Source organism: Gymnodraco acuticeps, unplaced genomic scaffold (assembly GCF_902827175.1).
Source record: "Gymnodraco acuticeps unplaced genomic scaffold, fGymAcu1.1, whole genome shotgun sequence".
Lineage (NCBI taxonomy): Eukaryota > Metazoa > Chordata > Actinopteri > Perciformes > Bathydraconidae > Gymnodraco > Gymnodraco acuticeps.
In genome coordinates this window covers 265,586-278,221 of record NW_022989816.1, presented here as the reverse complement: position 1 = coordinate 278,221, position 12,636 = coordinate 265,586, and positions in this window count along the sequence as shown.

Genomic DNA, 12,636 nt, shown 5'->3' with positions numbered 1-12,636 from the left:
GTCAAAGTTTAGGACTTGACTTGACTTGAACTTGCCCATCCTGACTTGAGACTTGACTTGGACTTGCAAAACAATGACTTGAGACTTGACTCGGACTTGAGCGCAAAGACTTGAGACTTGACTCGGACTTGCAAAACAATGACTTGGTCCCACCTCTGGCTCATAGCGCATGCGCAACTTTAACCAATCAAGCACGTCAATTTGCGTACACGTAACAGCACCGCACGTTCATGACAGCATGGTAGGGGTGTAACGGTATCCGTATTCGTCCCGTACCGTCACGGTTCGGACGTCACAGTTCGGCACGGCGAATACGCCTTTTTTTATGAGTGGGAAAAAAGTCTGTCACTCAGGGCAGTATTACACTATATATAATAGGGATCGACCGATATGGCTTTTTCAAGGCCGATACCGATACCGATTATTAGTAATCAAGGAGACCGATAACCGATATTTGGAACCGATATACATTTGCAGTAAAATCAGAAAATCCTGGTGTCAAAATGTAGATTAACACAAACTCCAACACAACTCAACACAACTTCTTTGAAATGCATTTAAACATATATTATGTTTAATTAACTTTTAAACATCTTACAACTGGTTTCCTCTCTGTGCCCTTTTCTTTAGTGCAGTCATCTGCAATGAGTTAGAGAGCAAGACAAGAAGTGGGGCTGCAGGCTGACATGCTTAACTAACAATAATGCTTAATTTATTATATCTGTCTATCTAGCATAACATCCCAATAAGCTGCTAGCAACTGCAAAACACTAGTGCTAGCTAATGTTTTGCAAACTATTAAAAGTGAGGCTATTACAGTAGACCTAACGTTAGTCTAGTAGCCTCACTTCTAATATTTTGCTAAACATTTGCTAGATACATGTTGGCTAGCTAATGAGCTTCACATATCAACCTGAAAAACTGCGAGGCTCCACTCGCTCGCTCGTTTAGGTAAACATGGTTATTATCATCTGTTAGCTTAGTTTCTTCCTGTTAAGTGGGTATGCAACGTTAATAGGTTGTTACATTTTAACAAGCCCTGGGACGCTGTGGTACCGGGGGCAATCGGGCTTAACAGGTTAAGAATACTGCCCCACAGTTTTGCATTAGAATTACTGCCTTTTTTAATTAACATTAGCTAGCTTAGGAGTTCATTAAGCCTAGCTAGCTGTACAGCTAGCTAGCTACCTGTACATCTAGCTAGCACTACCTAGCTAATAGCTTTATTCAACAAGCTACACCATTAGCTGTCCCTCATTCACTTCACTGTTAGTTAGTTAGCTAACGTTAGCTAGCTAATAGTTTACCATATTTTACTGCAGTTGGCCTCTGCAGGGCAGAATAACACTAACACATGTTCTAGTGCAGGGGTGGCCAACCCGCGGCTCTCGAGCCGCATGCGGCTCTTTGCCTAGTTTCATGCGGCTCTTCAGTTCATATCGAATTGTATAGCCTATGTGTGAGTTTGGGGGAGAGACACTGACTCCTGACTAGTGTTGCACGGTGTACCGATACTTGAAAGGTACCGCGATACCCTGCTGTTAAAAACGTTACGATTCCTCCGTTTCATTAATATCGGTACTTTAAGAATGACGGGGAAAAGTACTCCGGTGAGAAAGCGCTGTTTTAATAAGAGCCGTGTGTGTTCAGCGCTCTGCTTTCACTCCCTGCACTGCAGCCGTGCCTGCAGTCCCGCCCCTCTCAAGCACGCTCTAAGTCCCTCCCCTCTCAAGCACGCTCTAAGTCCCTCCCCTCTCAAGCACGCTCTAAGTCCCTCCTCTCTCAAGCACACTCAAGTGCCTCCCCTCTCTCGTGCACGCGCTAGCTGCCAGAGCATGTGAGAAAACGAGAAGCAAGTGGGAGTGCAACTGCCGCTGCGCCTCGGCTTGTTGACAACAAAGACGCCAGAAGCGAAATTTGGAAGTATTTGAGCGATATCTCTGACAGTGAGGGCAAGCCTACGGACACCACGAGGCCCGTCTGTAAGAAATGTATTAATTGTATTTAATACAAATTATTGTCATTTATTTTATTTATTGTTCTCATTGTTAAAAAGAATCGGAATCGCAATTCTTGACTTGGTATCGAAACCAAAATGTTGGTATCGTGACAACACTAGCTACTCCTGACAGTTAAACCTGATATTTAGTAGGTCTGTTAAGTATTGAATGCTGATAATTCTGACGTAATTTGGCCGGTCAAAGTTGTTTGGGCTCTCCGTTACTTTCGTCCCGTGTTACTTTCGTCCCGTGTTACTTTCGTCCCGTGTTACTTTCGTCCCGTGTTACTTTCGTCCCGTGTTACTTTCGTCCCGGCTCTCCCTACTTGTGTATGTGTGGTGTCAGGTGTCAGTATGAGAGGATGACAGCGTGTCTAATTTTGATGTGGCCCAAGAGCCAATCACAATAATACCTGCGATGCAGTGAACCAATTTGAGGGGGGGGAAACCTATCGTTGATTAAACACTATCCAGTGTTTCCCGCCAACGGAGCCCCGCGCCCCCCCCCTGAAATTCAAGGTGTTTAAAAAATATATATAATTTTTTTTTTTAAATATATATATAGCACCAAATTCCAAATAATCTATATCTACTGTCACTTTTCATATTGAACATGTGCTCTTTTATTAAATAAACTAAACGCTTTCATTTTAAGTTGTGAGTTTAGTGTTTTTGACCCTAAGAAACACTGATGCATTAATCAATAACAATAATCCACAGCTCCTCTCTCTGCTCCAGAGGATTTCAAAAATATATATCCCAATGCCACAAAGATGCATCAGTGACGTGGTTGAAATCTTGTCTCCAGAAAACAAAAAACTGAAACAAGCGGTATCAGTGACTGTGTGTTTGATGTGGCTCTTTGCAGTAACATAGAACAAATGTGGCTCTTAACCTCTGACTGGTTGGCCAGCCCTGTTCTAGTGTGTAACCTATACTTTGGGCTGCAAAATGATGTGTTAACAACAATTAAGCTAGAAACCTACATAAAACATAAAAAACACATGAGTCTAGTTGAGTTAGCTACTTACTTTGTTTGTTTGAAGGATGAATGTGTGTGTGTGTGTGTGTGTGTGTGCAGCCAAGTCAGCTACTTGTTTGTTTTTGGCGGGAATTTTCACTACTGCCAACGCTGTATACTAGCATGCCACAGATACATGTGATCACTTTGGGAATAGTTTTATTGTGATCTTTGACCATCAAAACATGGGTCTAGACACATTATTTGTTCATTTATCTGCAATATTGGCTGAGATAGAGTGAAAAGTGTGAAAATTCCGTTTTTGGTAATGGTGACACTAATTTGCATAAAAAATACAAGTGGGACATCCAGACTACATTTTAACATAGCTCATCATTTTCTACATACTTTTTCCACTTAGTAAACACTGATTATAAGTATATTTTTGTGTCGGTGCAAAATACACCCTTCTTGGTACAAGACTGAAATGCTATTTTCTTGTAATGGCGGCACTAATTAGCATAGTAGCATGCCACAGACACATGTGATCACTTTAAGAATAGTTTTATTGTGTTCCTTGACCCTCAAAACATGGATCTGGATACCTTATTTTTTCAGTTATCTGCAATAATGGCTGAGATATAGTGAAAGGTGTAAAAAGAGTGAAACTCGATTTGTAGGGTAAATAAACACTAATTTGGGGAAAAAATATACGTGGGACAATTTGCCAACTTTTTAACATAGCTTATCGTTTTCTACACAAATTTTCCAATCTAGAAAAGCTGATTAGAAGTATATTTCAGGGGGGTGCATGATACCCCCTTCTACCCACCCAACTATTTAGACTCCTTGGGTGAGTACTCAGACGAGACTAAAGCCTCAACCTCCTCATCTGCCTTTTGTACCAAAGCCGTATTGGGGGGCATGTTGTAATGATATACAGTACTGTTGAAACTCCAAAGTCCACTCTATATGTATGTGTGGAGGGACAAAGGCAACTAGTTTCATAAGAAAAAAAACATTCATATATCAGGTTATTGCTCTTAGATTAAATGTAAATGTGAAGAGGTGAGTTTTTTCTAATTCTTCACAGTGTTATAAAAGTCTCATTACAGTGAATGCTAAAGAGATACCTTTGTATAGGTTTATTTCAAAACTGAAACTGCATCAGCAGAATTCAATTGACTATGAAGTTCATCTTTTTGAGATACTCAATCTCATAATGTTGAGGCTTCTATTAATCATTTGTAAAAACCAAATCTTTGTGATTAACAATCAATAATAAAGTTTAAAACTATACATTGCATAATCCTAAAGTAAAACATACTTATTCTAAAACATCACCCAGAAACTGGAGTTTTGCCCTGTAGCCAATGATAAGGATAACACTGAACAGGTTGTTCTCCAGCATCTTGTAAAGGGGCAGTGGACTACAGATTCTGACCGCTGTGTAGACATGATGTTGCACACTAATTTAGGGCCTTAAATTCTCTGAACTGATTATCTAATTTGGATAAAAACACCCTTATCATAACCCACTTGAGGCAAAACCAAAGGCATATTGAAATGATCTGAAAAACCCAGTATTTTGAAAAAGGATTTACATTCCATATTAGTTTATCATTTGATACTTTAATAGATAGGGTCCCTTTGCCAAAGTAAGAACAGTTGTCGATATTGTGCACTTTTTTAAACTGTTTTGGTTGCGGCTTAGTTCAAAATAGGGGAAAACCTTGTTTTTTTAGTAACCCAGTTATTGTGAACACCCTCAATATGTAATCCTAGAAGGTTCACCGGCATGTCAAACTGCATTAGTTTAGATATGGGCCCATATAATGTCATAAGTGTATATATTTTTTTTAATGTTTTACTTTAAACGAGAAGCATTCGGACCCAAGTAGACGGAAGGAATGAGGTGTTTGCGTTCTACAATGACAGAGAAGAGACTGTCAAGTTTGATTGTACTCAGCATTGAATCAAAACGCACTAAAGCTTTAGATGGTAATCGCCACATTCAGCTGTAATAGGCATGCCAACTTGATGCTCTGCTCACGGATGACTCGATGAGCATAAAAAACTGTTAAGATGATGACCTTACGTGTGTAAATATATTTTTTTCTTTGTGGGGGTCTTCCCCCAAAAAACAGTTTTAAGTCCTGAGAAAGTCAAATAAGACGGTGTGCAAAACTACACTGCCCAGCCAAAAAAAAGTAACCACTTTGATTTAACTAGGCCAGTAGGTAAGGGCATAATAATACCCCTGCATTATAGCAACAACAACAATAATAATAATAGCAATAATTATTGGGAGGGGGGGGGCGCGGCTGTTCTTATGTTCTCTGAGGGGAGGCTCACCTTCCCACACTTTGAAAACCCCTGATCTAGATCCTCTGTCTCGAGCCAATGAACTACCGGGCCATCTTAGAGTACCCTGGAACCGAGGGAAACTCTGAAAGAATACGCCCATTGGCTACAAATCAATATATGATTGGTTGACCAAACTGTCAATCCAAACGTACGCTCTCATTCAGTGCAACGGCCAGGGCATTCTATCAAGGATGTAGAATACCTTGGTTGAAGGACATTCTACCCAGAGACCCAGAAAAATATCTGATTGGTTGCATTTATTTTCTAACACAAAACCACTGAAATACGTAGTGCATGGACCGAGAAGGACAAACAAATCAACGTAACACTGTAATTTTACAGATCAACAACACAGATACGATTCTCATTTATTCATTTTATATACATTTTATCACATTTTATTTATATAATTAAATCGATTTTTTTGTTTTATCTGAGTGTTCCAGGGAATTCTCTGAATACCTTGAAGGCCCTGACAGTTCGCCACTGGCTCCTATATTCAACCCTACATCAAATAGTGAGTATCAGTAAAAGTAAGTTGTTGTATGAGCTAGGGATTTCACCAACTAATCGACTAGTCGACTACCTCTACCACCAGTCGGCACTGTAGGCCCTAGTCAACTAGTCGTGAACAAAATGGAGGCACACGTGGGAGATGAGGATTAGAGATGGCAAATCCGGATCCTTTTATGAACACGGAGTCTTCTGAGTCAGTCATTGAATAGATCCGGATCATATATGAGTCATATGAGTCAGCATCATCCTACCGGTGAAACCGAAAAGTTGTTGCATTTCACGAGCATATTAAACTAACGTTACGTTAACCTCCGCTACACAGTGTCTTTTGCTTTAATAAAAAATGTTGATCACAAAAAAAAAGGGTTATTTTGCGATTTGGCGAATCTGAGTCTGCTGTTGACTCGTGCCTGACGACGAGTCTGCTGGATCTCTGGATCTGCTGCTATACGGTTACGGCTCTGAGTCCGCACGAGTCTGCTATGTTTTGCACAGTGAGTCAGGATTTGCGAATCTCTGAGTCTGCTGTTGACTCGTGCACAAAAGCCGCGGGAAGTAAGGGTGCTGGATGGCTGCGAATGGTGTACATTTGAAAAACGTCATGTTACTGTTGTTGAAATCTCTCCCCACTTTTGTCCGCACCCCCTAAATAAAATGACTTCCCAGTTCCCGCGGCTATGCTCGTGCATGACGAGTCTGGATCTCTGGATCTGAAATACGGTTACGGCTCTGAGTCCCCACGAGTCTGCAGGAAGTGAAGGAAGTTCCCTTGATTCAGTGAGTCAGGATTGAGTCTGCTGTTGACTCGTGCATGATGAGTCTGCCTGGATCTCTGGATCTCTGGTGCTGCTACGGTTACAGCTCTGAGTCCGAGTCTGCAGGAAGTTTCACTGATCCGCATCCACTCCCCTGAGCCAAACGATAACTTCTGGCAGCTATCCTACTACTTGCTAAAGGCTAGGCAGATGGACTGGGGTACATTGTAATGTGATTTTACATGTTATAAGGAGAGTAGCGAGTGACGCAATTTATAGTTTTAATGTGTACGTCACCAGGAGTAGGACTCAAAGGACTCGGGTTAATCGAGAGGGGAGACTCGTCACAACCAGCTCATTACTAGGATTCGGGTTAATGATCCGGATTAATCAGGACTCACCCATCTCTAATGAGGAGGTGCTGCAAAATGCTCCGGCAAAACTCGTCCGACACTAGCACCCCCCCCCTTTGAACAGCTGTTTGGACCTCATTTCGAGAGCAACAAGAAAAAACGGGTCAACAGATGAGCTACAGGGGGGTCTTAAAAAAAATTAAGGCTATTAAAAAGTATTAAACGGCATTTTCCAAGGTATTAAGAAGGTCCACAGCAACATGAAACACTCTTTAATTTACTGCAACGACATGTCGGGAAACCCCCTCAAGGCGGCCCCATGCATAGCGCGCCGTAAAATGCTGCTTCTTATTTTAAGTTTCGTTGCCTTGCTCCGCCTGAGGGGGGGGGGGGGGAAGAGTGTGTTGGGGCGCCACTGATGGTGATGAAAGCTGGTTCGAGGGGCCCCCACAGACTCTAGAATCGCCACTGTCGATGGGGATCAAAGCTGTCCGGTCCCACATGCTAATTAATAGCCGGGAAAGCAGCGGCGTTTAAGTCCCTACTCTCCCAATAGCCAATCCGTGCCTCCCCTGACTGCACGTCGCTGACACACACCGCTGCAGACTCTCTGCACGGAGGAGCCACGGAGGAGCAGCGGAGTCCGGCCGATGCTGCTCCTCCAAGGAAGAGACACGTTCACTAAGCCGAACTATATCCGGTCACAGTGATCTGCTATTTTAAAGTAAAGTCAACACATATGGACCCTAAATATAGTCTATATTAAGAACAAGAAAAGTGTTAACATATATATTGTTTTTTGTAAATATATGACAAATGTGCGAGGGTGATGAGGTCTTAAAAGGTATTACATTTGACTTCAGGATTCCTGCATATACCCTGTGCCAGCATACACCCCATATCCCCACAATGGATAACCCTCTGGAGTGGTGGGCACAAAACGCGAACCGCTTCCCCCGTTTAGCCAAGCTTTCCAGGAGCTACCTGGCTATTCCAGCCACCAGCACCCCAAGTGAACGGATGTTTTCCCTGGCAGACAACACTGTCACCCAACAGCGGTCAAGCCTCCTTCTCACATGTTGATGCTTTGGTCTTCCTTAACGCAAACCAAACAACCTGGAAGGGTTATCGAGGAGGACAGTGACAGCGAGTAAAGTGTTGCGTAATGCGCACTGGATTTACATTGCATTTAACAGAGTTTTTGCAGTAGATTTGGTGAGTCCAGTTCCTGTTTTTAATTTAATCAGCCAACAGCATGTAACACAAATGAAAATGCTGCTTTGTTACAGTGTTTAACGTAACTGTATGAATTGCAATACAAAATACAGTTTTACACCTCTCTTTGTGTGTCTTTATTATGACGTAACAGCTAGTTGACTAGTCGACTACTATTTTGAAAAACTTGTTGTAGGAGCCATTTCCTTAGATTATATCATTTTATCTTTTTACAGTACATAACCTGAGATTCTGTGCTGTATATTATTTATTATTTTATTTGAGTGCGTTACTCTGCAGGTCGAGATGCTGCAGCATAAAAGGAGAGGTGCTGCAGCCTACTGGTGTGGCTGACTGAAGCAAACAATCTTACTTTTCAATCGCATCTGTACATTTATATTTTTTCTCTCAAACTACAAGCGGTCAGCCCCACGAGTGAATCACAAACAAAGGACAAAAAACAAATAGATATCGTGGTCACTACACTTGTCGACTAGTAAATATTGGTAGTTGTGAAACCCCTAGTATGAGCTAATAAATATTACAAGTAACATCATTAATTGCATCTGGACATTTATATTTCTTCTCTCAAACTACAAGCGTCTATTCGTCGGTCAGCCCCACGAGTGAATAACAAACAAAGGACAAAAAATCAAATGGATATCGTGGTCACTACAACAGTCTAAAAACTTGCTTTTGGATGAAAAACCGGAGGAAAAGTTTGTGAAGGAGCAGCGGCATCCAGACAAAGGAACAATGGAGACTGCGCAAACCAGGAAATGCCACAGGTGTGAATAAAGTTCAGAAGTTTCAAAAGTGTACAAATTGTGGAAAAAACTGGATGGATTAGAACTATTCCGTTAAGGAAGACATATATCTTAATTAAGGAGCACTATTGGAGTGACTTTGTTGGACATTGAAAGGGAATTATTTAATTTGGATGTCCGCTGTGTAATATAATTAATGAACGGCGCAAGCAGACACACTATTGAACTATTTGAAAATAACTTTCTAAAGTGTGCCGATTCATAAATGCTGATATAAAAGTGAAAAATAATCAGCAAAATTAATGAAAAGGAACTGATTGGAGTAGCTGTGGCCAATCTGAGTCAAACTGAAACCCAAGTGGAGGGGGATGATGTTTCAAGCCTGCGTTTATCCAGACAAGCCAGATTGGGACATCTTACGCGCAGAAGCAACATTATTAAGGAGCTAACGGAGGACCGCGTGAATGCAGAGGAAGTGCAGGAGAATATGGTCAAATATAATGCTTTGACGGAAAGTTTTAAAGACTCACTCTTGTCATATCACATATTTAAACGAGGAAGAAGAAAAACGTGAAAGTGAGGCTTGGTTTCAATCAAAATTGACTAGCATTGACAAGTTTATTATTTTTGCATCTGTGCAGAAGCAGAGAAAGCTCCGCTAATGGCAAAACTAACTTCATTAAGGACCAGGCATGCTTTGGAGGAGCAGGAGCTAGATAGAAGAAGGGAGCAACTAAGGAAAAGAAAGGAAACGTTGGAGCTGCAATCCCATTTAGAAGCTACTGATGCTAAAATCTCTGTATTCAACATTCTCAAAAGCAATGCTATTGTCAACACAGTTATAGTCACAGAAAATCCTACCGGCAAGCTACTCATGCATTTCTCCAGCTGGAGAAAACTGAAAGTTGCAGTAGCATGGATCTTGAAGTTCAAAGAAGGCTTGAAACTGCTCGTTCAAAGGAGAAAAGAGCTTATTTCCACTTTAAATGACTCCAACACCGATGCTCAAAACAAAAGCAATGTTGAGCAGAAAATAGAAAACATGAAGGCCACACTGGGTGGACAGACCATTACTCTGGAAGATCTTGAGAAGGCAGACAACTCCATCATATGCCAAACCCAAAGACAGTATTTTCCAGAGGAAATGACAGCACAGCAAACAACAAAACGTGGTGTCAAAAGGAGAAGCAGCCTCTACAAGCTTGATCCAGTGTTAAAGGATGGAGTGCTAAGAGTTGGAGGACGCCTGAGGAGGGCAGCTATGCCAGAAGAAACTAAGTTCCCTGTCATACTGCCAAAAAACTGTCATGTGTCAACTCTCATATTAACGCACATGCATGAAAGAACTGGACATGGAGGAAGAAACCGCATCCTCTCTGAAGTTAGGAAGAGGTATTGGATAATCAAAGCCAACTCTGCTGTAAGAAAAATATTGGGAGATTGTGTTTTGTGCAGACGACAAAGAGCCAAAGTTGGAGAGCAGAAGATGGCTGACTTGCCACAGGAAAGCCAGACATGCCTCCATTTACCAATGTTGGTGTGGACTACTTTGTGCCACATTAAAGAGGTACGGCTGTTTATGTGCATGACAAGAAGAGCTGTGCATATTGAGGTCGCCAGCTCACTTGATACAGACTCATGCATCAACGCTTTGAGAAGATTCATATGCAGAAGAGGTCAAGTAAAACATATAAGATCTGACAATGGGACCAATTTTGTGGGAGCTCAGAGAGAGTTAAAGGAAGCCCTCTCCATTCTGAACCAGCACAGAATTCAGGAAACTGCTGCAAAAGGGCATAAAGTGGAGTTTCAACCCCCCAGGAGCATCCCACCATGGAGGAGTTTGGGAGCATCTGATAAAGTCTGTGAGGCAGGTTCTCTATTCTGTTTTGAAGCAGCAGACTTTGGATGAAGAAGGGCTACAAACCCTTTTATGTGAGGTAGAGGCAATTTTGAACAGTCAACCAATCACAACAGTCTCAAATGACCCTCAAGACCTGGAGCCTCTAACCCCAAATCATATATTGCTCTTAAAAACCAAGCCAATTCTGCCCCTTGGAGTTTTTGACAAGAAGGACCTGTATGTAAGACGCCGATGGAAACAGGTGCAATTCATGGCAGACTTATTCTGGAAACGCTGGTGCCGGGAATACTTACGCCTCATGCAAGAAAGACAGAAATGGTGCAAGGAGAAGAGAAGCTTTAAACCTGGAGATGTAGTAATGGTAGTTGACCCTACTGCTCCCCGTAGCTCTTGGATCCTGGGAAGAGTGCTAGAAGCTATGGCAGACACTAAAGGACTGGTTCGAGCTGTCAAAGTTAAAACACAGACGAGTGTGCTGGAGAGGCCAATTACCAAGATCTGTCTGTTGTTAGAATGTGAAGAGTGACGGCAGCAAAGAGTCTTCTTCCGCTGATGGCACAATGATATCATGTAGACAGGATGAGTAACACCACACAACTCATATTGATAGATGACTGGATTCATGAAATGAATAGAAATCCGGACTGTATGGGCTCCTTTTTTTGTATATTTGATAATTGTTTTTGTGGTACTCCAAAATACAATTAGAGGCCGGTTATGTAGGAGCCATTTCCTTAGATTATATCATCTTATCTTTTTACAGTACATAACCTGAGATTCTGTGGTGTATATTATTTATTATTTTATTTTAGTGCGTTACTCTGCAGCTCGAGATGCTGCAGCATAAAAGGAGAGGTGCTGCAGCCGTGTGGCTGACTGAAGCAAACAGTTTTTAGACCTTGCTGGTTGGGAGTGTCACAGCTTGGTTCTTCTGCCTTTAACATTAAAATATTAGTTTATAGGACAAATAGTTTGTTTAAAAACAATTATTTATTTTTGCCTTTTTTGGAATAAACTATCTTACTTTTCAATCGCATCTGGACATTTATATTTTTTCTCTCAAACTACAAGCGGTCAGCCCCACGAGTGAATCACAAACAAAGGACAAAAAACAAATGGATATCGTGGTCACAACACTTGTCGACTAGTAAATATTGGTAGTTGTGAAACCCCTAGTATGAGCTAGGAAATATTACAAGTAACATCATTAATTGAAATCTTTACAGAACTCTTCTACAGTAAGTCTATGCAGATCCTTCTCCTTGAGTAGTCAACACTTTTTTACAATCCACAGTGTTGAGGCTGGTATAGTTTTCACCTTGTTAGTCAGTGTTTGTGTAGTGATGAGTCAATGGGTGTGGGTGGACTGTGGGTCCTTCTCAGGTCGATTATTTTCATTTCCTTGCTCCTTGGTCCTCTGTATCACCGGAAGTTGATTTGTCTGCGCCATCTTGAGTAGCGTCCCATGGTGCTTATTTCTGCCGGAGGAGCGAAGATCGAGGAGCGATAATGGAGGATGGATAACCGAGGAACCACCAGACCATCCTCCGATGAAATCCACAGATACTCGCCCCGCCCCGTTACTGTGTATCGCTCACTGATTGGATGATGCAGCGCATGCACTGATCTGATGCTTCTTGACATGAGAGAAGTTTCCCAGCGGAGTGAAGAAAATACATGAAATAACAGATGATACAAATGTATATGTCAGTAAATGTGTACTAACAGAGGCGGGGGTGTGTGTGAAAACAACGGGGACAGAGCTGCTGTCAGATATCAGATGTGCGGTGTCATCACAAACGGATGTCGCTTCACGTGATGCTCCGGAGGAAAGGACGT